Raw genomic sequence first — 26,579 nt, forward strand, 5'->3', positions numbered from 1 at the left:
GTCCTCGAAATGGTCTTGATATGTTCTTCAAAAGAGAGATCAGGGTCCAGAGTAACGCCGAGGTCCTTCACAGTTTTATTTGAGACGACTGTACAACCATTAAGATTAATTGTCAGATTCAACAGAAGATCTCTTTGTTTCTTGGGACCTAGAACAAGCATCTCTGTTTTGTCCGAGTTTAATAGTAGAAAGTTTGCAGCCATCCACTTCCTTATGTCTGAAACACATGCTTCTAGCGAGGGCAATTTTGGTGCTTCACCGTGTTTCATTGAAATGTACAGCTGTGTGTCATCCGCATAGCAGTGAAAGTTTACATTATGTTTTCGAATAACATCCCCAAGAGGTAAAATATATAGTGAAAACAATAGTGGTCCTAAAACAGAACCTTGAGGAACACCAAAATGTACAGTTGATTTGTCAGAGGACAAACCATTCACAGAGACAAACTGATATCTTTCCGACAGATAAGACCTAAACCAGGCCAGAACATGTCCGTGTAGACCAATTTGGGTTTCCAATCTCTCCAAAAGAATGTGGTGATCGATGGTATCAAAAGCAGCACTAAGGTCTAGGAGCACGAGGACAGATGCAGAGCCTCGGTCCGATGCCATCAAAATGTCATTTACCACCTTCACAAGTGCCGTCTCAGTGCTATGATGGGGTCTAAAACCAGACTGAAGCATTTCGTATACATTGTTTGTCTTCAGGAAGGCAGTGAGTTGCTGCGCAACAGCCTTCTCTAAAATCTTTGAGAGGAATGGAAGATTTGATATAGGCCGATAGTTTTTTATATTTTCTGGGTCAAGGTTTGGCTTTTTCAAGAGAGGCTTTATTACTGCCACTTTTAGTGAGTTTGGTACACATCCAGTGGATAGAGAGCCGTTTATTATGTTCAACATAGGAGGGCCAAGCACAGGAAGCAGCTCTTTCAGTAGTTTAGTTGGAATAGGGTCCAGTATACAGCTTGAAGGTTTAGAGGCCATGATTATTTTCATCATTGTGTCTCCACTTAGCCTGCCCTCCACTTAGCCTGCTAATCCACTTAGCCTGCTACTCCACTTAGCCTGCTACTCCACTTAGCCTGCTACTCCACTTAGCCTACTACTCCACTTAGCCTGCTACTTCACCTAGCCTGCTACCCCACTTAGCCTACTACTCCACTTAGCCTGATACTCCACTTAGTCTGCTACTCCACTTAGTCTGATACTCCACATGGCCTGCTACTCCACCTAGCCTGCTAATCCACTTAGCCTGCTAATCCACTTAGCCTGCTACTCCACTTAGCCTCCTACTCCACTTAGCCTGATACTCCACTTAGCCTGCTACTCCACTTAGCCTGCTACTCCACTTAGCCTACTACCCCACTTAGCCTTCTACTCCACTTAGCCTACTACCCCACTTAGCCTTCTAATCCACTTAGCCTGATGCTCCACTTAGCCTACTACGCCACTTAGCATACTACGCCACTTAGCCTGCTACTCCACTTAGCCTACTACTCCACTTAGCCTACTACACAATACTACGACACTTAGCCTCCTACTCCACTTAGCATGCTACTCCACTTAGCCTGCTACTCCACTTAGCCTGCTACTCCACTTAGCCTACTACCCCACTTAGCCTGCTACTTCACTTAGCCTCCTACTCCACTTAGCCTACCACTCCACTTAGCCTGCTACTCCACTTAGCCTACTACTCCACTTAGCCTGCTACACCACTTAGCCTACTACTCCACTTAGCCTGATACTCCACTTAGCCTACTACTCCACTTAGCCTGATACTCCACTTAGCATGATACTCCACTTAGCCTACTACTCCACTTAGCATGCTACTCCACTTAGCCTACTACACCATACTACGCCACTTAGTCTCCTACTCCACTTAGCATGCTACTTCACTTAGCCAGCTACTCCACTTAGCCTACTACACCATACTACGCCACTTAGCCTCCTACTCCACTTAGCCTACTACTCCACTTAGCCTGATACTCCACTTAGCCTTCTACTTCATTTAGCCTGCTACTCCACTTAGCCTGCTACTCCACTTAGCCTTCTACTTCACTTAGCCTACTACACCATACTACGCCACTTAGCCTCGTACTCCACTTAGCCTACTACTTCACTTAGCCTGATACTCCACTTAGCCTTCTACTTCACTTAGCCTGCTACTCCACTTAGCCTGCTACTCCACTTAGCCTTCTACTCCACGTAGCCTACTACCCCACTTAGCCTACTACTCCACCTAGCCCGATGCTCCACTTAGCCTGATGCCTCACTTAGCCTACTACGCCACTTAGCATACTACGCCACTTAGCCTCCTACTCCACTTAGCCTACTACTCCACTTAGCCCGATGCTCCACTTAGCCTGATGCCTCACTTAGCCTACTACGCCACTTAGCATACTACGCCACTTAGCCTCCTACTCCACTTAGCCTGCTACTCCACTTAGCCTACTACTCCACTTATCATGCTACTCCACTTAGCCTGCTACTCCACTTAGCCTACTACACCATACTACGCCACTTAGCCTGCTACTCCACTTAGCCTACTACTTCACTTAGCCTGATACTCCACTTAGCTTACTACTCCACTTAGCATGCTACTCCACTTAGCCTGCTACTCCACTTAGCCTACTACATCATACTACGCCACTTAGCCTGCTACTCCACTTAGCCTACTACTCCACTTAGCCTACTACACAATACTATGCCACTTAGCCTCCTACTCCACTTAGCATGCTACTCCACTTAGCCTGCTACTCCACTTAGCCTGCTACTCCACTTAGCCTACTACCCCACTTAGCCTTCTACTCCACTTAGCCTACTACCCCACTTAGCCTTCTAATCCACTTAGCCTGATGCTCCACTTAGCCTACTACGCCACTTAGCATACTACGCCACTTAGCCTGCTACTCCACTTAGCCTACTACTCCACTTAGCCTACTACACAATACTACGACACTTAGCCTCCTACTCCACTTAGCATGCTACTCCACTTAGCCTGCTACTCCACTTAGCCTGCTACTCCACTTAGCCTACTACCCCACTTAGCCTTCTACTCCACTTAGCCTGATACTCCACGTAGCCTGCTACTCCACTTAGAACTTCTACTCCACGTAGCCTACTACCCCACTTAGCCCACTAATCCACTTAGCCTGATGCTCCACTTAGCCTACTACGCCACTTAGCATACTACGCCACTTAGCCTCCTACTCCACTTAGTCTCCCACTCCACTTAGCCTGCTACTCCACTTAGCCTGCTACCTCACCTAGCCTGCTACCCCACTTAGCCTACTACTCCACTTAGCCTAATACTCCACTTTGTCTGCTACTCCACTTAGTCTGATACTCCACTTAGCCTGCCCTCCACTTAGCCTGCTAATCCACTTAGCCTGCTACTCCACTTAGCCTGCTACTCCACTTAGCCTGCTACTCCACTTAGCCTGATGCCTCACTTAGCCTACTACGCCACTTAGCATACTACGCCACTTAGCCTCCTACTCCACTTAGCCTGCTACTCCACTTAGCCTACTACTCCACTTATCATGCTACTCCACTTAGCCTGCTACTCCACTTAGCCTACTACACCATACTACGCCACTTAGCCTGCTACTCCACTTAGCCTACTACTTCACTTAGCCTGATACTCCACTTAGCTTACTACTCCACTTAGCATGCTACTCCACTTAGCCTGCTACTCCACTTAGCCTACTACATCATACTACGCCACTTAGCCTGCTACTCCACTTAGCCTACTACTCCACTTAGCCTACTACACAATACTATGCCACTTAGCCTCCTACTCCACTTAGCATGCTACTCCACTTAGCCTGCTACTCCACTTAGCCTGCTACTCCACTTAGCCTACTACCCCACTTAGCCTTCTACTCCACTTAGCCTACTACCCCACTTAGCCTTCTAATCCACTTAGCCTGATGCTCCACTTAGCCTACTACGCCACTTAGCATACTACGCCACTTAGCCTGCTACTCCACTTAGCCTACTACTCCACTTAGCCTACTACACAATACTACGACACTTAGCCTCCTACTCCACTTAGCATGCTACTCCACTTAGCCTGCTACTCCACTTAGCCTGCTACTCCACTTAGCCTACTACCCCACTTAGCCTTCTACTCCACTTAGCCTGATACTCCACGTAGCCTGCTACTCCACTTAGAACTTCTACTCCACGTAGCCTACTACCCCACTTAGCCCACTAATCCACTTAGCCTGATGCTCCACTTAGCCTACTACGCCACTTAGCATACTACGCCACTTAGCCTCCTACTCCACTTAGTCTCCCACTCCACTTAGCCTGCTACTCCACTTAGCCTGCTACTTCACCTAGCCTGCTACCCCACTTAGCCTACTACTCCACTTAGCCTAATACTCCACTTTGTCTGCTACTCCACTTAGTCTGATACTCCACTTAGCCTGCCCTCCACTTAGCCTGCTAATCCACTTAGCCTGCTACTCCACTTAGCCTGCTACTCCACTTAGCCTGCTACTCCACTTAGCCTGCTACTCCACTTAGCCTACTACTCCACTTAGCCTGCTACTTCACCTAGCCTGCTACCCCACTTAGCCTACTACTCCACTTAGCCTGATACTCCACTTAGTCTGCTACTCCACTTAGTCTGATACTCCACATGGCCTGCTAATCCACTTAGCCTGCTAATCCACTTAGCCTGCTACTCCACTTAGCCTCCTACTCCACTTAGCCTGATACTCCACTTAGCCTGCTACTCCACTTAGCCTGCTACTCCACTTAGCCTACTACCCCACTTAGCCTTCTACTCCACTTAGCCTACTACCCCACTTAGCCTTCTAATCCACTTAGCCTGATGCTCCACTTAGCCTACTACGCCACTTAGCATACTACGCCACTTAGCCTGCTACTCCACTTAGCCTACTACTCCACTTAGCCTAAAACACAATACTACGACACTTAGCCTCCTACTCCACTTAGCATGCTACTCCACTTAGCCTGCTACTCCACTTAGCCTGCTACTCCACTTAGCCTACTACCCCACTTAGCCTACTACCCCACTTAGCCTGCTACTTCACTTAGCCTCCTACTCCACTTAGCCTACCACTCCACTTAGCCTGCTACTCCACTTAGCCTACTACTCCACTTAGCCTGCTACACCACTTAGCCTACTACTCCACTTAGCCTGATACTCCACTTTGCCTACTACTCCACTTAGCCTGATACTCCACTTAGCATGATACTCCACTTAGCCTACTACTCCACTTAGCATGCTACTCCACTTAGCCTACTACACCATACTACGCCACTTAGTCTCCTACTCCACTTAGCATGCTACTTCACTTAGCCAGCTACTCCACTTAGCCTACTACACCATACTACGCCACTTAGCCTCCTACTCCACTTAGCCTACTACTCCACTTAGCCTGATACTCCACTTAGCCTTCTACTTCATTTAGCCTGCTACTCCACTTAGCCTGCTACTCCACTTAGCCTTCTACTTCACTTAGCCTACTACACCATACTACGCCACTTAGCCTCGTACTCCACTTAGCCTACTACTTCACTTAGCCTGATACTCCACTTAGCCTTCTACTTCACTTAGCCTGCTACTCCACTTAGCCTGCTACTCCACTTAGCCTTCTACTCCACGTAGCCTACTACCCCACTTAGCCTACTACTCCACTTAGAGCCCGATGCTCCACTTAGCCTGATGCCTCACTTAGCCTACTACGCCACTTAGCATACTACGCCACTTAGCCTCCTACTCCACTTAGCCTACTACTCCACTTAGCCCGATGCTCCACTTAGCCTGATGCCTCACTTAGCCTACTACGCCACTTAGCATACTACGCCACTTAGCCTCCTACTCCACTTAGCCTGCTACTCCACTTAGCCTACTACTCCACTTAGCCTGCTACTCCACTTAGCCTACTACTCCACTTATCATGCTACTCCACTTAGCCTGCTACTCCACTTAGCCTACTACACCATACTACGCCACTTAGCCTGCTACTCCACTTAGCCTACTACTTCACTTAGCCTGATACTCCACTTAGCTTACTACTCCACTTAGCATGCTACTCCACTTAGCCTGCTACTCCACTTAGCCTACTACATCATACTACGCCACTTAGCCTGCTACTCCACTTAGCCTACTACTCCACTTAGCCTACTACACAATACTATGCCACTTAGCCTCCTACTCCACTTAGCATGCTACTCCACTTAGCCTGCTACTCCACTTAGCCTGCTACTCCACTTAGCCTACTACCCCACTTAGCCTTCTACTCCACTTAGCCTACTACCCCACTTAGCCTTCTAATCCACTTAGCCTGATGCTCCACTTAGCCTACTACGCCACTTAGCATACTACGCCACTTAGCCTGCTACTCCACTTAGCCTACTACTCCACTTAGCCTACTACACAATACTACGACACTTAGCCTCCTACTCCACTTAGCATGCTACTCCACTTAGCCTGCTACTCCACTTAGCCTGCTACTCCACTTAGCCTACTACCCCACTTAGCCTTCTACTCCACTTAGCCTGATACTCCACGTAGCCTGCTACTCCACTTAGAACTTCTACTCCACGTAGCCTACTACCCCACTTAGCCCACTAATCCACTTAGCCTGATGCTCCACTTAGCCTACTACGCCACTTAGCATACTACGCCACTTAGCCTCCTACTCCACTTAGTCTCCCACTCCACTTAGCCTGCTACTCCACTTAGCCTGCTACTTCACCTAGCCTGCTACCCCACTTAGCCTACTACTCCACTTAGCCTAATACTCCACTTTGTCTGCTACTCCACTTAGTCTGATACTCCACTTAGCCTGCCCTCCACTTAGCCTGCTAATCCACTTAGCCTGCTACTCCACTTAGCCTGCTACTCCACTTAGCCTGCTACTCCACTTAGCCTGCTACTCCACTTAGCCTCCTACTCCACTTAGCCTACTACTCCACTTAGCCTGCTACTTCACCTAGCCTGCTACCCCACTTAGCCTACTACTCCACTTAGCCTAATACTCCACTTTGTCTGCTACTCCACTTAGTCTGATACTCCACTTAGCCTGCCCTCCACTTAGCCTGCTAATCCACTTAGCCTGCTACTCCACTTAGCCTGCTACTCCACTTAGCCTGCTACTCCACTTAGCCTGCTACTCCACTTAGCCTCCTACTCCACTTAGCCTACTACTCCACTTAGCCTGCTACTTCACCTAGCCTGCTACCCCACTTAGCCTACTACTCCACTTAGCCTGATACTCCACTTAGTCTGCTACTCCACTTAGTCTGATACTCCACATGGCCTGCTACTCCACCTAGCCTGCTAATCCACTTAGCCTGCTAATCCACTTAGCCTGCTACTCCACTTAGCCTACTACTCCACTTAGCCTGATACTCCACTTAGCCTCATACTCCACTTAGCCTGATACTCCACTTAGCCTACTACCCCACTTAGCCTACTACTCCACCTAGCATGATACTCCACTTAGCCTACTACCCCACTTAGCCTACTACTCCACTTAGCCTGATACTCCACTTAGCCTCATACTCCACCTAGCATGATACTCCACTTAGCCTACTACCCCACTTAGCCTACTACTCCACTTAGCATGATACTCCACTTAGCCTGCTTCTCCACTTAGTCTGTCTGATACTCCACTTAGCCTGCTACTCCACTTAGCCTACTACTCCACTTAGCCTGATACTCCACTTAGCCTCATACTCCACTTAGCCTGATACTCCACTTAGCCTACTACCCCACTTAGCCTACTACTCCACCTAGCATGATACTCCACTTAGCCTACTACCCCACTTAGCCTACTACTCCACTTAGCCTGCTAATCCACTTAGCCTGCTACTCCACTTAGCCTGCTACTCCACTTAGCCTCCTACTCCACTTAGCCTCCTACTCCACTTAGCCTACTACTCCACTTAGCCTGCTACTTCACCTAGCCTGCTACCCCACTTAGCCTACTACTCCACTTAGCCTGATACTCCACTTAGTCTGCTACTCCACTTAGTCTGATACTCCACATGGCCTGCTACTCCACCTAGCCTGCTAATCCACTTAGCCTGCTACTCCACTTAGCCTACTACTCCACTTAGCCTGATACTCCACTTAGCCTGATACTCCACTTAGCCTGATACTCCACTTAGCCTACTACCCCACTTAGCCTACTACTCCACCTAGCATGATACTCCACTTAGCCTACTACCCCACTTAGCCTACTACTCCACTTAGCATGATACTCCACTTAGCCTGCTTCTCCACTTAGTCTGTCTGATACTCCACTTAGCCTGATACTCCAATTAGCCTGCTACTCCACTTAGCCTGGTACTCCACTTAGCCTACTACACAATACTACGCCACTTAGCTTCCTACTCCACTTAGCATGCTACTCCACTTAGCCTGCTACTCCACTTAGCCTGCTACTCCACTTAGCCTACTACTCCACTTAGCCTACTACACAATACTACGCCACTTAGCCTCCGACTCCACTTAGCATGCTACTCCACTTAGCCTGCTACTCCACTTAGCCTGCTACTCCACTTAGCCTACTACCCCACTTAGCCTTCTACTCCACTTAGCCTGATACTCCACTTAGCCTGCTACATCACTTAGCCTGATACTCCACGTAGCCTGCTACTCCACTTAGCCCACTAATCCACTTAGCCTGATGCTCCACTTAGCCTACTACGCCACTTAGCATACTACGCCACTTAGCCTGCTACTCCACTTAGCCTACTACTCCACTTAGCCTACTACACAATACTACGCCACTTAGCCTCCTACTCCACTTAGCATGCTACTCCACTTAGCCTGCTACTCCACTTAGCCTGCTACTCCACTTAGCCTACTACCACACTTAGCCTTCTACTCCACTTAGCCTGATACTCCACTTAGCCTGCTACATCACTTAGCCTGATACTCCACGTAGCCTGCTACTCCACTTAGAACTTCTACTCCACGTAGCCTACTACCCCACTTAGCCCACTAATCCACTTAGCCTGATGCTCCACTTAGCCTACTACGCCACTTAGCATACTACGCCACTTAGCCTCCTACTCCACTTAGTCTCCCACTCCACTTAGCCTGATACTCCACTTAGCCTGCTTCTCCACTTAGTCTGTCTGATACTCCACTTAGCCTGATACTCCACTTAGCCTGCCCTCCACTTAGCCTGCTACTCCACTTAGCCTGCTACTCCACTTAGCCTGCTACTCCACTTAGCATGCTACTCCACTTAGCCTCCTACTCCACTTAGCCTACTACTCCACTTAGCCTGCTACCCCACTTAGCCTGATACTCCACTTAGCCTGATACTCCACTTAGCCTGATACTCCACTTAGCCTACTACCCCACTTAGCCTACTACTCCACCTAGCATGATACTCCACTTAGCCTACTACCCCACTTAGCCTACTACTCCACTTAGCATGATACTCCACTTAGCCTGCTTCTCCACTTAGTCTGTCTGATACTCCACTTAGCCTGATACTCCAATTAGCCTGCTACTCCACTTAGCCTGGTACTCCACTTAGCCTACTACACAATACTACGCCACTTAGCCTCCTACTCCACTTAGCATGCTACTCCACTTAGCCTGCTACTCCACTTAGCCTGCTACTCCACTTAGCCTACTACTCCACTTAGCCTACTACACAATACTACGCCACTTAGCCTCCTACTCCACTTAGCATGCTACTCCACTTAGCCTGCTACTCCACTTAGCCTGCTACCCCACTTAGCCTTCTACTCCACTTAGCCTGATACTCCACTTCACTTAGCCTGCTACATCACTTAGCCTGATACTCCACGTAGCCTGCTACTCCACTTAGCCCACTAATCCACTTAGCCTGATGCTCCACTTAGCCTACTATGCCACTTAGCATACTACGCCACTTAGCCTGCTACTCCACTTAGCCTACTACTCCACTTAGCCTACTACACAATACTACGCCACTTAGCCTCCTACTCCACTTAGCATGCTACTCCACTTAGCCTGCTACTCCACTTAGCCTACTACCACACTTAGCCTTCTACTCCACTTAGCCTGATACTCCACTTAGCCTGCTACATCACTTAGCCTGATACTCCACGTAGCCTGCTACTCCACTTAGAACTTCTACTCCACATAGCCTACTACCCCACTTAGCCCACTAATCCACTTAGCCTGATGCTCCACTTAGCCTACTACGCCACTTAGCATACTACGCCACTTAGCCTCCTACTCCACTTAGTCTCCCACTCCACTTAGCCTGATACTCCACTTAGCCTGCTACTTCACCTAGCCTGCTACCCCACTTAGCCTACTACTCCACTTAGCCTAATACTCCACTTTGTCTGCTACTCCACTTAGCCTGATACTCCACTTAGCCTGCCCTCCACTTAGCCTGCTACTCCACTTAGCCTGCTACTCCACTTAGCCTCCTACTCCACTTAGCCTCCTACTCCACTTAGCCTACTACTCCACTTAGCCTGCTACTTCACCTAGCCTGCTATACCACTTAGCCTACTACTCCACTTAGCCTGATACTCCACTTAGTCTGCTACTCCACTTAGTCTGATACTCCACATGGCCTGCTACTCCACCTAGCCTGCTAATCCACTTAGCCTGCTAATCCACTTAGCCTGCTACTCCACTTAGCCTACTACTCCACTTAGCCTGATACTCCACTTAGCCTGATACTCCACTTAGCCTGATACTCCACTTAGCCTACTACCCCACTTAGCCTACTACTCCACCTAGCATGATACTCCACTTAGCCTACTACCCCACTTAGCCTACTACTCCACTTAGCATGATACTCCACTTAGCCTGCTTCTCCACTTAGTCTGTCTGATACTCCACTTAGCCTGCTACTCCACTTAGCCTGGTACTCCACTTAGCCTACTACACAATACTACGCCACTTAGCCTCCTACTCCACTTAGCATGCTACTCCACTTAGCCTGCTACTCCACTTAGCCTGCTACTCCACTTAGCCTACTACCCCACTTAGCCTTCTACTCCACTTAGCCTGATACTCCACTTAGCCTGCTACATCACTTAGCCTGATACTCCACGTAGCCTGCTACTCCACTTAGCCCACTAATCCACTTAGCCTGATGCTCCACTTAGCCTACTACGCCACTTAGCATACTACGCCACTTAGCCTGCTACTCCACTTAGCCTACTACTCCACTTAGCCTACTACACAATACTACGCCACTTAGCCTCCTACTCCACTTAGCATGCTACTCCACTTAGCCTGCTACTCCACTTAGCCTGCTACTCCACTTAGCCTACTACCCCACTTAGCCTTCTACTCCACTTAGCCTGATACTCCACTTAGCCTGCTACATCACTTAGCCTGATACTCCACGTAGCCTGCTACTCCACTTAGCCCACTAATCCACTTAGCCTGATGCTCCACTTAGCCTACTACGCCACTTAGCATACTACGCCACTTAGCCTGCTACTCCACTTAGCCTACTACTCCACTTAGCCTACTACACAATACTACGCCACTTAGCCTCCTACTCCACTTAGCATGCTACTCCACTTAGCCTGCTACTCCACTTAGCCTGCTACTCCACTTAGCCTACTACCCCACTTAGCCTTCTACTCCACTTAGCCTGATACTCCACTTAGCCTGCTACATCACTTAGCCTGATACTCCACGTAGCCTGCTACTCCACTTAGAACTTCTACTCCACGTAGCCTACTACCCCACTTAGCCCACTAATCCACTTAGCCTGATGCTCCACTTAGCCTACTACGCCACTTAGCATACTACGCCACTTAGCCTCCTACTCCACTTAGTCTCCCACTCCACTTAGCCTGCTACTCCACTTAGCCTAATACTCCACTTTGTCTGCTACTCCACTTAGTCTGATACTCCACTTAGCCTGCCCTCCACTTAGCCTGCTAATCCACTTAGCCTGCTACTCCACTTAGCCTGCTACTCCACTTAGCCTGCTACTCCACTTAGCCTCCTACTCCACTTAGCCTCCTACTCCACTTTGCCTACTACTCCACTTAGCCTGCTACTTCACCTAGCCTGCTACCCCACTTAGCCTACTACTCCACTTAACCTGATACTCCACTTAGTCTGCTACTCCACTTAGTCTGATACTCCACATGGCCTGCTACTCCACCTAGCCTGCTAATCCACTTAGCCTGCTAATCCACTTAGCCTGCTACTCCACTTAGCCTACTACTCCACTTGGCCTGATACTCCACTTAGCCTGATACTCCACTTAGCCTACTACCCCACTTAGCCTACTACTCCACCTAGCATGATACTCCACTTAGCCTACTACCCCACTTAGCCTACTACTCCACTTAGCATGATACTCCACTTAGCCTGCTTCTCCACTTAGTCTGTCTGATACTCCACTTAGCCTGATACTCCAATTAGCCTGCTACTCCACTTAGCCTGGTACTCCACTTAGCCTGATACTCCATTTTGCCTGCTACTCCACTTAGCCTGATACTCCACTTAGCCTGCTACTCCTACACTCCACTCTGTCATCAAATTCTGTGTGCTTTCCCCTCGCTGTCCTTTTGATATGCAATGGATATTTTCCAGAAGCCTTTTAGTAATATATTCACATATTTATTGCAAGTGAGTTGTTTCATTTCATGCCTGTCTTCACCGTGTAGTCCGTTGGCATGGCGAGCTGAGATAGAAAACGTCCCATGTAAAGCATGTTTAACTCCGTGTCAGCTGAGAAGGCCTTGGGTTAGCACCCAGGTCATGGTTGACCGTTTTATAGGGCTGCTGCTTCGGTGTCAAATGAAACTGAGGAGATGTAGTGCAGGATAAGTTCCTGTGATTTTCCAGAATGCCAGTTGACTGTGAAGGATGTTTAAGCCTTGGGTCTCACACCAGTAGACGAGTGTGCTGTCTGATAATGGACCGGAATGTTTGATTTTCACATACACTGGATAGCTGCAGTGAAATGTGGTGTTTTACATAGTCAATCGCAGTAGTATGCTGCCCTTGGAGCAAATTAGGGTTAAATGCCTTGCTCAAGGACACATTGACATATTTTTCACCATATCGGCTCGGGTATTCGAACCAACAACCTTTGTTACTGGCCCAATGCTCTAACCACTAGGCTACAGACCCCAGTGAGACAGATTCGACTTTAGAATAATGTTTGCGTGGAGAATGAGGAGTGGGATGTTTTCTCCATTCCCCATCATCAATCTCCTTCCCCTCCGTCACATCATTAGAGAGAGGGATTACAATGTTATTTCAGTCTGACACTGGAGAATGGCCCTGAGTAACACAGACAACCTAGATCACAAACATCCTAATCACACTTGATCATACTATCATCTCAGCCTGCCTGCTGCTGTTCAGTGGGGACTGGAGAGCCGAGGAGAGTTGAGTATACAGTACTGTATAGACAAGTCTCCATACGAAGAGAGAGGGCTCATGACCAGGGACATTTAGTTCTGCCTGATTGAACACTTACACACTGGACACAGATCATTCGATTAAGCAGAGTCCATTCATGACTTTGTGAGGTATTGGATTAGCTTGAATTTATTTCAAATTCTTTTAAAAGGCTGGCATTATTGAAGAGTTATATCCGTACAGTACTTCACTTGTCTATCCCAGTACAAAATGAATCAGATGAGATTCTCTCCAGACTGTTCATAAGAGACTAATGCTGATACTTCTGGAGTAGGCTTGAGTAGAGCAAGCAGAGTTCAAGTTGATCTGTTCTCTTCAGCATGGTAACGCCATTGCAATCAAGTTGGCTTCCGATGCAGTTGTTATGGTGAAACCTTGTTTGGAGTGATTGGCCACAGAGTTGTCTATTGAGATTTTAGTGTGGGTGTGTTTTAGAGAGACAGCCTTGAATGTCTCTCTGAATCAGATGAGTGACAGGCAGGGAAGTGACAGTGTTCAAGGGAAGGGCTGTGTCTGGGAAATTCACCATGGTAGAGACGTTGGGAGGTTTATGTTTGCTAATCTACAAACTGTGAAGTTGACACTTTCAGAGCATTTAAAGTCTTTATACTTTCATAAATAGTGTCCTTGTGGAGCTTAATATTACTCTCACCCCCTCTCCCTCTCACCCCCCTCTCATCCCACTCTCCCTCTCACCCCCCTCTCCCTCTCAACCCCCTCTCCCTCTCACCCCCTCTCCCTCTCATCCCCTCTCCCTCTCACCCCCTCTCCCTCTCATCCTCATCCCCCTCTCACCCCTCTCCCTCTCACCCCCTCTCCCTCTCATCCTTATCTCCCTCTCACCCCCTCTCCCTCTCACCCCCTCTCTCCTCTCATCCTCATCTCCCTCTCACCCCCTCTCCCTCTCACCCCCCTCTCCCTCTCATCCTCATATCCCTCTCACCCCCCTCTCCCTCTCATCCTCATCTCCCTCTCACCCCCTCTCCCTCTCACCCCCTCTCCCTCTCATCCTCATCTCCCTCTCACCCCCTCTCCCTCTCACCCCCGCTCCCTCTTACCCCCTCTCCCTCTCACCCCCGCTCCCTCTCATCCCTCTCCCTCTCATCCCTCACTCCCTCTCATCCCTCTCTCCCTCTCATCCCTCACTCCCTCTCATCCCCTCTCCCTCTCATAACTCTCATCCCTCACTCCCTCTCATCCTTCTCTCCCTCTCATCTCTCTAATCCCTCTCATCCCCTCTCCCTTTCATCCCTATCTCCCTCTCATCCCTCACTCCCTCTCATCCCTCTCTCACTCTCATCCCTCACTCCCTCTCATCCCTCACTCACTCCCTCACTCCCTCTCATCTCATCTCCCTCTCATCCCTCACTCCCTCTCATCCCTCTCCCTCTCATACCTCTCTCCCTCTCATCCCCACTCCCTCTCATCCCCCACTCCCTGTCATCCCTCTCTCCCTCTCATACCTCTCACCACTCCCTCCCTCTCATCCCCCTCTCCCTCTCATACCTCTCATCCCCTCTCCCTCTCATCCCCCTCTCCCTCTCACCCCTCTCATCCCCCTTTCCCTCATACCTCTCATCCCTCTCATCACCCTCTCCCTCATACCTCTCATCCCTCATACCTCTCATCCCTCTCTCTCCCTCATCCCTCTCATCCCTCTCATAACTCTCTCCCTCTCATCCCTCACTCTCCCTCATCCCTCACTCCCTCTCATCCCCCTCTCCCTATCATCCCTCTCATCACCCTCTCCCTCTCCCTCATACCTCTCATCCCTCATTCCCTCTCATGCCTCATTCCTTCTCATACCTCTCTCCCTCTCATCCTTCTCATCACCCTCTCCCTCATACCTCTCATCCCTCATTCCCTCTCATACCTCTCTCCATCTCTTACCTCTCATCCCTCTCTCTCCCTCATACCTCTCATCCCTCTCTCCCTCTCATCTCCCTCTCATCCCCCTCATACCTCTCATCCCTCTCATACCTCTCATCCCTCCCATAACTCTCTCCCTCTCATCCCCTCATACCTCTCATCCCTCACTCCCTCTCATCCCCCTTTTCCCCTCATACCGCTCTCCCTTTCATCCTCTCTCTTTTTAAAGGTTTGACAGAGCAAGTTGGAAGTCATGGATGTTGCCTGTGAAAGAGCAAAGATTTGTGATAGTTTAGGCCCTTATGCAGAAAAAAATGCTTTAACTTAAATTCTTTAACTTTGGTAGCACTGTTGAAAATGGTCTGTTATCGTAAATTCTCAACTTGCTCAGAGCAGGCTGTCACATTCTGGGGAGCAGACATGAAAATCCCTTTTATTTGTCTCCACAATAGGACAGACCCATCACAGCTTCACCGTGGCCTAAATGTGATTTAGCATGTTAAGTGTGGAAACAGATAACACCAGGTTTTGAGATGATACTAATGCTTTTAAAACCTGCTGCTTTTACCAGCCATGTTCTCCCTAAATGCAGAATGGGCCCTTCATTACCTCAATTACATATTACCTCATTAAATCACCCCAACTACCTCGTCCCCCAGTACACTGACTCTGTACCAGTACTCCTTGTATATAGCCTGCATATGGCCTCGTTATGGTTATTTTATTGTGCTACTATTTTCTTTTTATCTATTTGCTCATTTTCGTACATTTGAACTGTATTGTTGGGAAAGGGCTCGTAAGCATTTCACATTAAAGTCTACACTTTGATTTGATTTGATTCTACAGAGATGATGATGACAGGCTTCATCTCCCAACGCTCCCATTTTCTTTTCGGGCTGACCTTCTGTTCATCAGCAGGACCGTTATATTTGAGCAAAGCAATTTTGTTAGAAGAAATGGCATGTCATCAACATGGATCAGTACTTTGCAGGATGGGACTGACATTTGGATTTGTCTCAGTGTTTTTTTTGTTACACACATTTGAGTCAGATTGATTCCTGCTTGTCCTCTTCAGCAGAACTTGTAGAACCTAATGGAAAATGTGAGCTTTTCTCTTATCGGACGTCTCGGTAGACGGGGGATGGCGAACACAAAATCTGAAAAGAAGTCTGAATGCGGAAGCCAGGGTTAGAGATAAAAGCCATCTAATCAGACACTCGAGGTTAAAGATGGTTGGGTCCTTGTCTTTTATAAGCTTCACCCTGTGGAGGAGGATGAGATTAGGGGAGAGGGGGGGGGGACTGCCCTTACTGACCGTCTTATACACACTGCTTAATCTGAGCAGTCGTCTGGCTGTCTGATAGTAGCTGTGGCCAGAACCTCAGCTTAAGTGGAGGAGACCGAGGTCAAGCTCCAGTCTCCAAACAACCCCTTAAGTGCTGCCATAACCACACTATTTATGCTGCTATGTCCCCCTGCTTTTATTAGGCTGAGTTTTATTCAGCAGCTTCTTGTTAAAGAAATGGTCCTTTTCACGGCCTTATTGATCATGGTTTATTCTGGTGGATGGCCTGTCAGGCCCTTGTTGCCAAGCCTTGTCCTCTCTGTTAACCTCCACTGTTGTTGTAGACAATCTATCACACGTTAACATGCATGTTGTCTGGACTCTTTAAATGATTTGTCACTGTTGTCCTAACTGAACCAAATGGACACTGTGCATGGAAGAATAGACTATTGAGACTGAGCCACAAGGACAGCTGTATGGTTATAGATCTCTCAGCCTGCTCAGGATGGCCCATTATTCTGTATGATAAAATATAGTTCTCTCTTATAACCATCTGGTTGGGATTGGAATATTCAGTTGTCAAGAGGTTTGTTGATGAACCAGTGAATATCAGATGTTGTGGCATATTGCAATGATTTGATTTGAAAGGCCCCTGAAGTCCTGTCCACACTAAATGTGTGCAGTAGGAGGTAGCTGATCTCTGAGGTTGTGGCTGCTGTGGGTTTCATGCTGATCAACACTGTGACAACATGGTGAATGTGCTGACTCTTTAAAAGACTAGCCTGTCATCTAACTCCCTCTCCCCCTAACTCAGCCAACCTGTTGATAGATGGGACAGCATTGATTATCTTGGAAATGAAAGATAAACAGAGAGAGGGAGAGAGTGTGTTGGGTGCAGATTGACATGGGCTCAGCAATACATATGGGTGTCTATGAGACCCTTAGATCGAGGGGTGAATGGAGACAGAGAAGATTGAAGGAGAAGCAGAGAGGGTTGGAGCTGGCAGGTTGAGGCGTGTACGGGATGAACGAGGGATTGACAGGAAGGTGTTGGTGAATGGAGACAGAGAAGATTGAAGGAGAAGCAGAGAGGGTTGGAGCTGGCAGGTTGAGGTGTGTACGGGATGAACGAGGGATTGACAGGAAGGTGTTGGTGAATGGAGACAGAGAAGATTGAAGTAGAAGCAGAGAGGGTTGGAGCTGGCAGGTTGAGGTGTGTACGGGATGAACGAGGGATTGACAGGAAGGTGTTGGCGGTGGAGATGTATTGGAGTGATCGATGGCTCCTATTAAAGTAGGAGAGGCAATTAAACAGAGACAATGGGAGCGTTTCTTCTTCATCTAAAATCATTGTCTTTCTGTCCACACCTCACAGCTCTGCAATGGAGTCCAACTGAAATACTGTGTGTGTGTGTGTGTGCGTGTGCGTGTGCGTGCGTGTGTGTGCGTGTGTGTGTGTGTGCGCGTGTGTGTGTGTGTGTGTGTGTGTGTGTGCGTGTGTGCATGTGCGTGTCTGTGTGTGCTATGACCATCTGTTCTGGTTTTTAAAGAACATCATGTTTTTAAAGAACACTTCTGCCCCTCTTTCTCAATGGGACATTGCCTTGCATATAATATATTTTCTGTGAATCAATGCTCCCACATCCTCTTAAACTGGGTCCCCCCAGCCAGCTGGCCCAGTCAGCCAGACCAGTGCTCCATAAGTGGAACTGAGATTGTTCTTTCACAGTAGGGTTACTCAGGGAACAGCATGATGTCCTTGTTCACCAGCAGCAGACCCAGAATGTTCCTGTAAGGAATTCAAAACAGAAAAAAGGATTGCAACCTCTTCACTGTGATATTACCTTGACATAACACCTTTTCACACCCTCTCAGACAGGACATAAATAAACATCCTTTAATCTGGCATAGAAACTAAACTCTTTCTCTCCCGCTCTCTTCCATGGTGTTGCCTCTGGACCTGTGGATACTCTCTTTCCCTATCGTCCTGGCTTTCCTCTGGGATGGCTGGCTCATCTCTCTCCTGGCTGTGCTTACTGGCCCAGGTAAGTGCTTTATGTTTTAAAGCATTACTCACAGTCAGCTTCTGCCAGCTAAGACGAGCCTTGGGTTCTCCCACTGCCCTGGAAGTGGAGGTGGGAGGATAGGGGTGGGGGGCAGTAATTTAGAGCTGTGGGGAAAGGGGAGTGCCGACCCAGGGTAAAGCCTGGGCCTTATGACACACAGGAAGGGGGAGGGGGTTGGGGTTGTCACTTTCACTGCTCAATATTCAAGACAACCAGGCATCGTTTTCAGTTCCTCCCAGGTTCTCTGTACGTCTGTTTTTCCAGCTGTATATTTTTCCAGACATCCCAGACATAAATTACAATCCATACAGCACAATTACCAACATAACAAATAACATTGACCAGAGAGAGAGAGAGAGAACATTGAAAAGGTAAGAATTGATCCGACTCACCTTGCTCCAGCACCCAACTTCAGATTTCATGAAAGTATCTCTGGCCGCTATAGCTGAGTCTGACCTTGCTGAGGTGTGATGGGTCTCTTTGGGATATTCATTTTCCTCTCCTAAGAGAGGTATTCCTATCACTCTAAGTCTGTATGTAAAGCTGTACGAGGTCGCTTGCTTGTGTGAGTGTGTGCATGTGTGCCAGTGTGAGTGCTTGTTTGTGTGTGTGTAGGTTGTGAGACATGAGTCAAGTCAAGTAGCCTTTCAGATTGAAATGACTCTGCCTCTAAATAAAGATGTGTTGCTGATGTCACTGTAATTTCAAGTTGTGGATTTGATTCGTGGGTAACATTTTGATCCCCTGAAAAAGTCAAACGCTTGTGCGTTTTATGATAGCCGCAATGTTCTCGATCTTCCGAATGAAGTTGGAGTTGAAGATATTCAAGATACAGGACGTAAACTAAGAATGAACTCATCAATCACACACACACACACACACACACACACACACACACACACACACACACACACACACACACACACACACACACACACACACACACACACACACACACACACACACACACACACACACACACACACACAAAAACACACACACACACAAAAACACACACACACGCACGCACACACACACACACACACACACACACGCATATGCACACACGCAAATGCACATGCACATACACATGCACACGCAAAATGTATAATTGGAGTGGGCATTGGCCACTGAGTCAACTGAAAGGTCAGGCTTACACAGGCTGTTGTAGGAGGAGGACACATCCTCACCTGGAGAGAAAAAGACTAACAGATGAATGGATAAACCAGACAGACGGACAGACACTGTTTCCTCTCTGTGATGTGGCTCTCCCAGTCAGAATGTCTCAGTCAGAGCTGTAGGGTGATGCTTCTATGTGGAGAGTAGGAGACGATGGGGGGGGGGGGGGCAGAGGCACGCACTCCCTCAAAGTGGATTTCACTGTAGAGGCAGACAGTGGTAGCTTGCTACATGGCCAAGCACTTCTGCTGTCTCTACACACACACATGCTTTCCTACCCATGACATTGTGAATTTGCCCTCAAAACTTTTGCTGGGGATAAGGATAACATATGAAAAGTATCTATCTGTATGAGTTGAGAATTAGGTCAACAACCACCCAGTCATATCAGTGTTGACGCGTTTCTGTTTGATCACTGCTCCCCCTGGTGGTGAGAACAGCATCTCCTCTTGTGGACTAGCCTACTAGTGGAACCCTCATACTACATAAGCATATAGCTCTTTATTAGGTTGAGTATTGCTCTATACTTTATTTACATTAATGGACCTCCTGTTTGAAGTCTTATCCCCTAATATTTAGGGTTCCTGATTGTTCAATGTTTTGTTCATTGTCAGTCATCTTCTGATCAACCACTGAAAGTCCTGTGTGGTTCCCTGTATGCTGTGGTTCCATGTGTGGTTCCCTGTATGCTGTGGTTCCCTGTGTGGTTCCCTGTATGCTGTGGTTCCCTTTGTGGTTCCCTGTATGCTGTGGTTCCCTGTGTGGTTCCCTGTATGCTGTGGTTCCCTTTGTGGTTCCCTGTATGCTGTGGTTCCATGTGTGGTTCCCTGTATGCTGTGGTTCCCTGTATGCTGTGGTTCCCTGTGTGGTTCCCTGTATGCTGTGGTTCCCTTTGTGGTTCCCTGTATGCTGTGGTTCCCTGTGTCGTTCCCTGTATGCTGTGGTTCCCTGTATGCAATCACAGAGCTAATGAACGTGGCACAAACCTGTGCACGTGAAACAAACAAATCCTTGATAATGACAGATGACTGTTTGGAGCGGACAACATCTCCTCCCAGACAGACAGACAGATTCCCTCTGGAGACTCTAGTTCCCATGGTGTGCTGCTGCTCAGTCAAGCTCGTACACTACTACTGTTAATATCAGCTGTTTATTTCAATGAGAGGTCAACCAGTGTTATTGTACCCTGTCCCTCTCCCTCCCTGCCCCTGCTGTACCATGCTACTCCACTAGATGGTAGAGGATAGACATGAATAAGTGGAATAGCAGCTCTGGATGTGCAGGGTGCTTCTGACTGCTGTGCTTCCTGATGTCTCTGTGTTTCATCAGATTGCTGTGTCTGGCCTTTAGTCAAACAGGATCAAAGACAACATTTACCCCCGATCCAACCCTGCTGAGACGCACCCTCGCTGGCTGTCACATCTAAGAGGTGAGAGAGTGAGGGTTAGCTCAATGTCAGTGTGGGACAACTGCGTGATGGACCTGCTGATAGGTGTGTTGCTGTTTAGTGTCGGTCTGCGTGTGTGTACTGTGTAGGTGGTGTGGGTCAATCTTTTCACCTGCTGGGTTGATTGACGCCATTAGCATCTGCCCCTGTTGTACTTCCTGACATCTGTCAGACAGCCAAACTGCCAGTACAGAGCCCTGCAATTGGGTGCACTGGGGCTTTGAGACGTGATTGGTATGGAAGGCTGAGGCTGTGGGGCTTAAACAATCAACATGACAAGTGACAGGCTAAGTGCATTAAAATGTTACTAATCCATTGTGCACAATCGTTGATTGTCCATGTCACTCTGATTAGCTGGAGACCTAGGCAGGGAAGGAGAGGCAGAAAGGAATCGATTCCTCTTTTTGTAAAAAAATAACACATGAAGTGGTTTTATTTTTTAGCTTTCGTCAATTGTACCCTTACTGACTGACGGCTGGACTGAATAGCTCAAGTTCAGGGCATTTGTTTAGCCAGACACAAACTACAGCCTGAATGTGATGGAGGGATTCAGAGAGAGAGGGAGAGAGAAAGAGAGGAACCGGCAGCCATTAGGTACTACACTTGTTTTTCAGCCTGCCACACGTTCAGGAGATATCCAGGGCATTTTGAAGAGGTTATGAGACATCAACTGTTATGAGCTGGGCCCAACCATTTAGATGTGGTCATAACAATGGTCGTTGTGGCTGTGTACGTGTGTGTTTAATTTATAGAGCTAATAATCTGACCCGGCCTGAGACACAGAGGAACAGCCTACGTCCACTACCCCTCTGCTACAGGCTGATACAACTCCTGTCTGACAGCTGCATATAGTAGCTTTAGGAGCACATCATTATTATTGTGGAGGGGTGAAAGCACCTCTACTATGGATGGAACAGCATAGTCGCTGTTGTCTTCACGTGCATCTTCAACATGGGAGATCCTTTTGTGGTCACTATTTCAAAGGAAAGTGTATTGAGCGTCAACAAGCCTTCGTGTTGTATTAAAGTCATGTTGGGATCATGTTCTTGCTCATAGTCTTGGTCAATGTTACAGTCATTATCTGGTCCAAATCTGCTTGTCCAGTAGATTGGTTGTTTTAACAGTTAATATCAGTTTAAATGGAAGGTGACTCTATTAGATGGAGTGCAATTAGAGAACAGTAGTTTTGTTTGAGCAATTACTGTTGTTAATGTTCCACCTCACTTTGTATCTTGCCCCCACCTCCATGTCTGTCTGTCTGTTTGTCTGTCCTTCCATCTTCTCTCTCTTGGTCTCTCTTTCTCTACTGTGTTGACATTGTTGATATTCCCATTGCAGATCTGGTCTGTGTATTCTGTGTCCTGCAGCTGCTGTGTCCACATGAAGAGCGATTCCCTCCGTGTCCTCTCACTGTTCTAGGGCTCGATTCTGCCTGCTCAATATTACGGGTTTTCACAGTAGGAGAGAGAGGCTATATTCTTAGAGCAATATTCAGCTATCACAACAATTGCAGTTATAATGCAATCTTGTTCCTGTAGACACAACATAATCTCACCTCTTGCTGTGACTCAGAAGGCCATTGACACAGGTAATGCATTGGCGCTGGTGAGAGACATTGGTTATTCTGGGGGTGCTTTCACCTGCTAGGATCTGTATTAATGTTGGGATCTATGCATTTAGTATTCATCAATGCCACAGCAGAAGTTGTCGCAAGCAGACATTTATCCTAATATATATATTTTTTCTTCTGGCGTGGTGTTGTCTGTATGCCAGAGGCTAATGAAATCCTAATGAGTCATTTTCGGGGTGTGTTTGGCTCTCGTGTCGTTTTCATACACTTATCATACTGATAAGGTGTGATATATCATGTTTTTTATCATACTGATAAGGTGTGATATATCATGTTTTTTATCATACGGATAAGGTGTGATATATCATGTTTTTTATCATACTGATAAGGTGTGCTATATCATGTTTTTTATCATACTGATAAGGTGTGATATATCATGTTTTTTATCATACTGATAAGGTGTGATATATCATGTTTTTTATCATACTGATAAGGTGTGATATATCATGTTTTTTATCATACTGATAAGGTGTGATATATCATGTTTTTTATCATACGGATAAGGTGTGATATATCACGTTTTTTATCATACTGATAAGGTGTGATATATCATGTTTTTTTTTATCATATCATGTTTTTTATCATACGGATAAGGTGTGATATATCACGTTTTTTATCATACTGATAAGGTGTGCTATATCATGTTTTTTATCATACTGATAAGGTGTGATATATCATGTTTTTTATCATACTGATAAGGTGTGATATATCATGTTTTTCAGATTGAGATTTCATTTATTTTCTCTCAAAAGGAAATCCATTTTCAGAGAAAAGCCGTGGAAGCATAAAGAATATCTACAAGCATGATTCATTGGTACAGAATCATGATATATTATAGATGTGTGACACACCAATCCCCTAAACAGATTAACTTCATCGTTTATGCTTTAATGCCTATCATTTTCCAGTTTTGCCTTAACTGTCAAAACCGACACGTCCAGAACTGGATGGGACACTGTGACTAATCATCTGTTAACGTTTCTATGCTGGCAACAGCTGAGAACTTCACGCTGCGGGTCCGTTACTCAGAGAAGAAAAGGGCAGAACTTCAGAACGGAGGACAGCACACCAGCCGAGTGTGTTTGGGCTGCGTGGATAGTCTGTGGGTTTATTGAGTATAGATTTCACATTGCTACTGTCTAGAGCCAGTCCAGTCCAGTGTGTTTGGGCTGCGTGGATAGTCTGTGGGTTTATTGAGTATAGATTTCACATTACTACTGTCTGGAGTCAGTCCAGTCCAGTGTGTTTGGGCTGCGTGGATAGTCTGTGGGTTTAATGAGTACAGATTTTATGTTGCTACAGTCTGGAGCCAGTCCAGTCCAGTGTGTTTGGGCTGCGTGGATAGTCTGTGGGTTTATTGAGTACAGATTTCACATTGCTACTGTCTGGAGTCAGTCCAGTCCAGTGTGTTTGGGCTGCGTGGATAGTCTGTGGGTTTATTGAGTACAGATTTCACATTGCTACTGTCTGGAGTCAGTCCAGTCCAGTGTGTTTGGGCTGCGTGGATAGTCTGTGGGTTTATTGAGTACAGATTTCACATTGCTACTGTCTGGAGTCAGTCCAGTCGAGTGTGTTTGGGCTGCGTGGATAGTCTGTGGGTTTATTGAGTACAGATTTCACATTGCTACTGTCTGGAGTCAGTCCAGTCCAGTGTGTTTGGGCTGCGTGGATAGTCTGTGGGTTTATTGAGTACAGATTTCACATTGCTACTGTCTGGAGTCAGTCCAGTCCAGTGTGTTTGGGCTGCGTGGATAGTCTGTGGGTTTATTGAGTACAGATTTCACATTGCTACTGTCTGGAGTCAGTCCAGTCCAGTGTGTTTGGGCTGCGTGGATAGTCTGTGGGTTTATTGAGTACAGATTTCACATTGCTACTGTCTGGAGTCAGTCCAGTCCAGTGTGTTTGGGCTGCGTGGATAGTCTGTGGGTTTATTGAGTACAGATTTCACATTGCTACTGTCTGGAGTCAGTCCAGTCCAGTGTGTTTGGGCTGCGTGGATAGTCTGTGGGTTTATTGAGTACAGATTTCACATTGCTACTGTCTGGAGTCAGTCCAGTCCAGTGTGTTTGGGCTGCGTGGATAGTCTGTGGGTTTATTGAGTACAGATTTCACGTTGCTACAGTCTGGAGTCAGTCCAGTCCAGTGTGTCTGTGTCTCTCCAGAAAAGCGTCTCTCTGAAGACGCCTCGGATAGCGGGGAGAGGACAGATATGTTGTGGTGTGTGGGAGACACTGATATTGAAACGGTTTTAACTGCAGGGGAGGTAAGTCTGTTTTGGTGTTTAATATTAAAAAGCAAACAAACTCCCCCGCATAAATAAACCCCTCATCAAACAGAGCCACTCAGTGGAGATAACTCACTCAGAAACACTCTCTCAAATCAACTTTAGTGGCTGAGGTTCTGCAGACAGCAGCATACTAAAACCAAAACTAGCAGCGCTTTATCATCAAGGCTAATGAAGAGGCAAGTGTTAAAATCGTGCATCCTGGGACCTAACCTCCCACTAAGATATAAAACAAATCAAATCACATCCTTATAAGGCACAGGAGCTAGAGAAAAGATAGAAGAATGAAGAAGAGAAAATGAAAAGACATTCACTGCTTGCTGCTCCCAATTTGAGCTTTATTGAGCTGGTGATAGCAAAGTGCTTCCACCATAATGCCTTTAGTTAGATTACTGGTTACTAGTTATAATCGTTTCCCTATCTCAGCATAGATCTGCAAACACTAAACATTCCCTTTCAAAATCAAATCAAAGAGTATTTGTGACGTGCACAGGATACAGCAGGTGTAAACAGTACGATGAAATACTTGCTTGCAAGCTCTCTCCTTGCCTCCCACTAAACCTTATTAAAAGAGACAACGTGTCATCAATTAACTGAAAGCATTGATTTATAGAAGGTGGCCAGATCAGGATTGATCTGAAAGGAGATGAGGAGGGAATGGAGACCACAGAGCCACAGGGAGTGGAGTTGGCAAATGGGTAATCCTATATACCCAGCTGGGGGGGGGGGGTTAAGTCAGTCAGAAGCAGTTGTAGAGATCAGAGGGAATGCTGTATCTAAAACCACAGCCCCAGGAGGAGCTCACAACGGTTCAATTCCAGTTCATCTGCTTCCCAAAATCATAATCTCTCTAATGAAGTAATACACATTGGAATTACAGTTTTCCCCCATGGTATTTATTTCTCTTATTATTTATTTCGTATTTATTTATTATTTCGTATTTATTTATTATTTATCTCATATTTATTTTCTTTATTTCGATATTTATTTCTCTCTCTCTCTCTCTCTCTCTCTCTCTCTCTCTCTCTCTCTCTCTCTCTCTCTCTCTCTCTCTCTCTCTCTCTCTCTCTCTCCTTTCTCTCTCCTGTCTTTCTCTCCTATATTTTCCTCTTTCCATCCATCTCTCTTTCCTACTTCCCTCTCTCTGTCCATGCATTGGGCACTATCTCTCTACCAGATTATGAGAGCCACAGGGGAGCGCAAACACATGAGTAGAACAAGAAAGAGAGGGAGAAACACATCTCACTCAGCCAGTTCTATCCAGTTTCCCCAAGAGGATTTGGTGTTTGAACTAAATGTTGTGAAAAGCGTTGATTCCTCACTTTGAGACTGTCTTGGCCCACCCCCTGAGTTTCTCATCTCTCCACTGTTGTACTTAGAATAGCGGCTCCACCTGTGGGCGCCAATAGATC

The 26,579-nt window shown here is 47.0% G+C and overlaps 1 protein-coding gene across 2 annotated transcripts in view; it reads left to right on the plus strand.

The window, feature by feature from the left end:
* Positions 1-26,579, plus strand: part of LOC124015855 (acid-sensing ion channel 2-like) — a 602,527-nt gene that overhangs the window by 243,457 nt on the left and 332,491 nt on the right. The gene's annotated exons all lie outside the window — the stretch shown is intronic.

This window comes from Oncorhynchus gorbuscha, linkage group LG26, assembly GCF_021184085.1.
Source record: "Oncorhynchus gorbuscha isolate QuinsamMale2020 ecotype Even-year linkage group LG26, OgorEven_v1.0, whole genome shotgun sequence".
Classification (NCBI taxonomy): domain Eukaryota; kingdom Metazoa; phylum Chordata; class Actinopteri; order Salmoniformes; family Salmonidae; genus Oncorhynchus; species Oncorhynchus gorbuscha.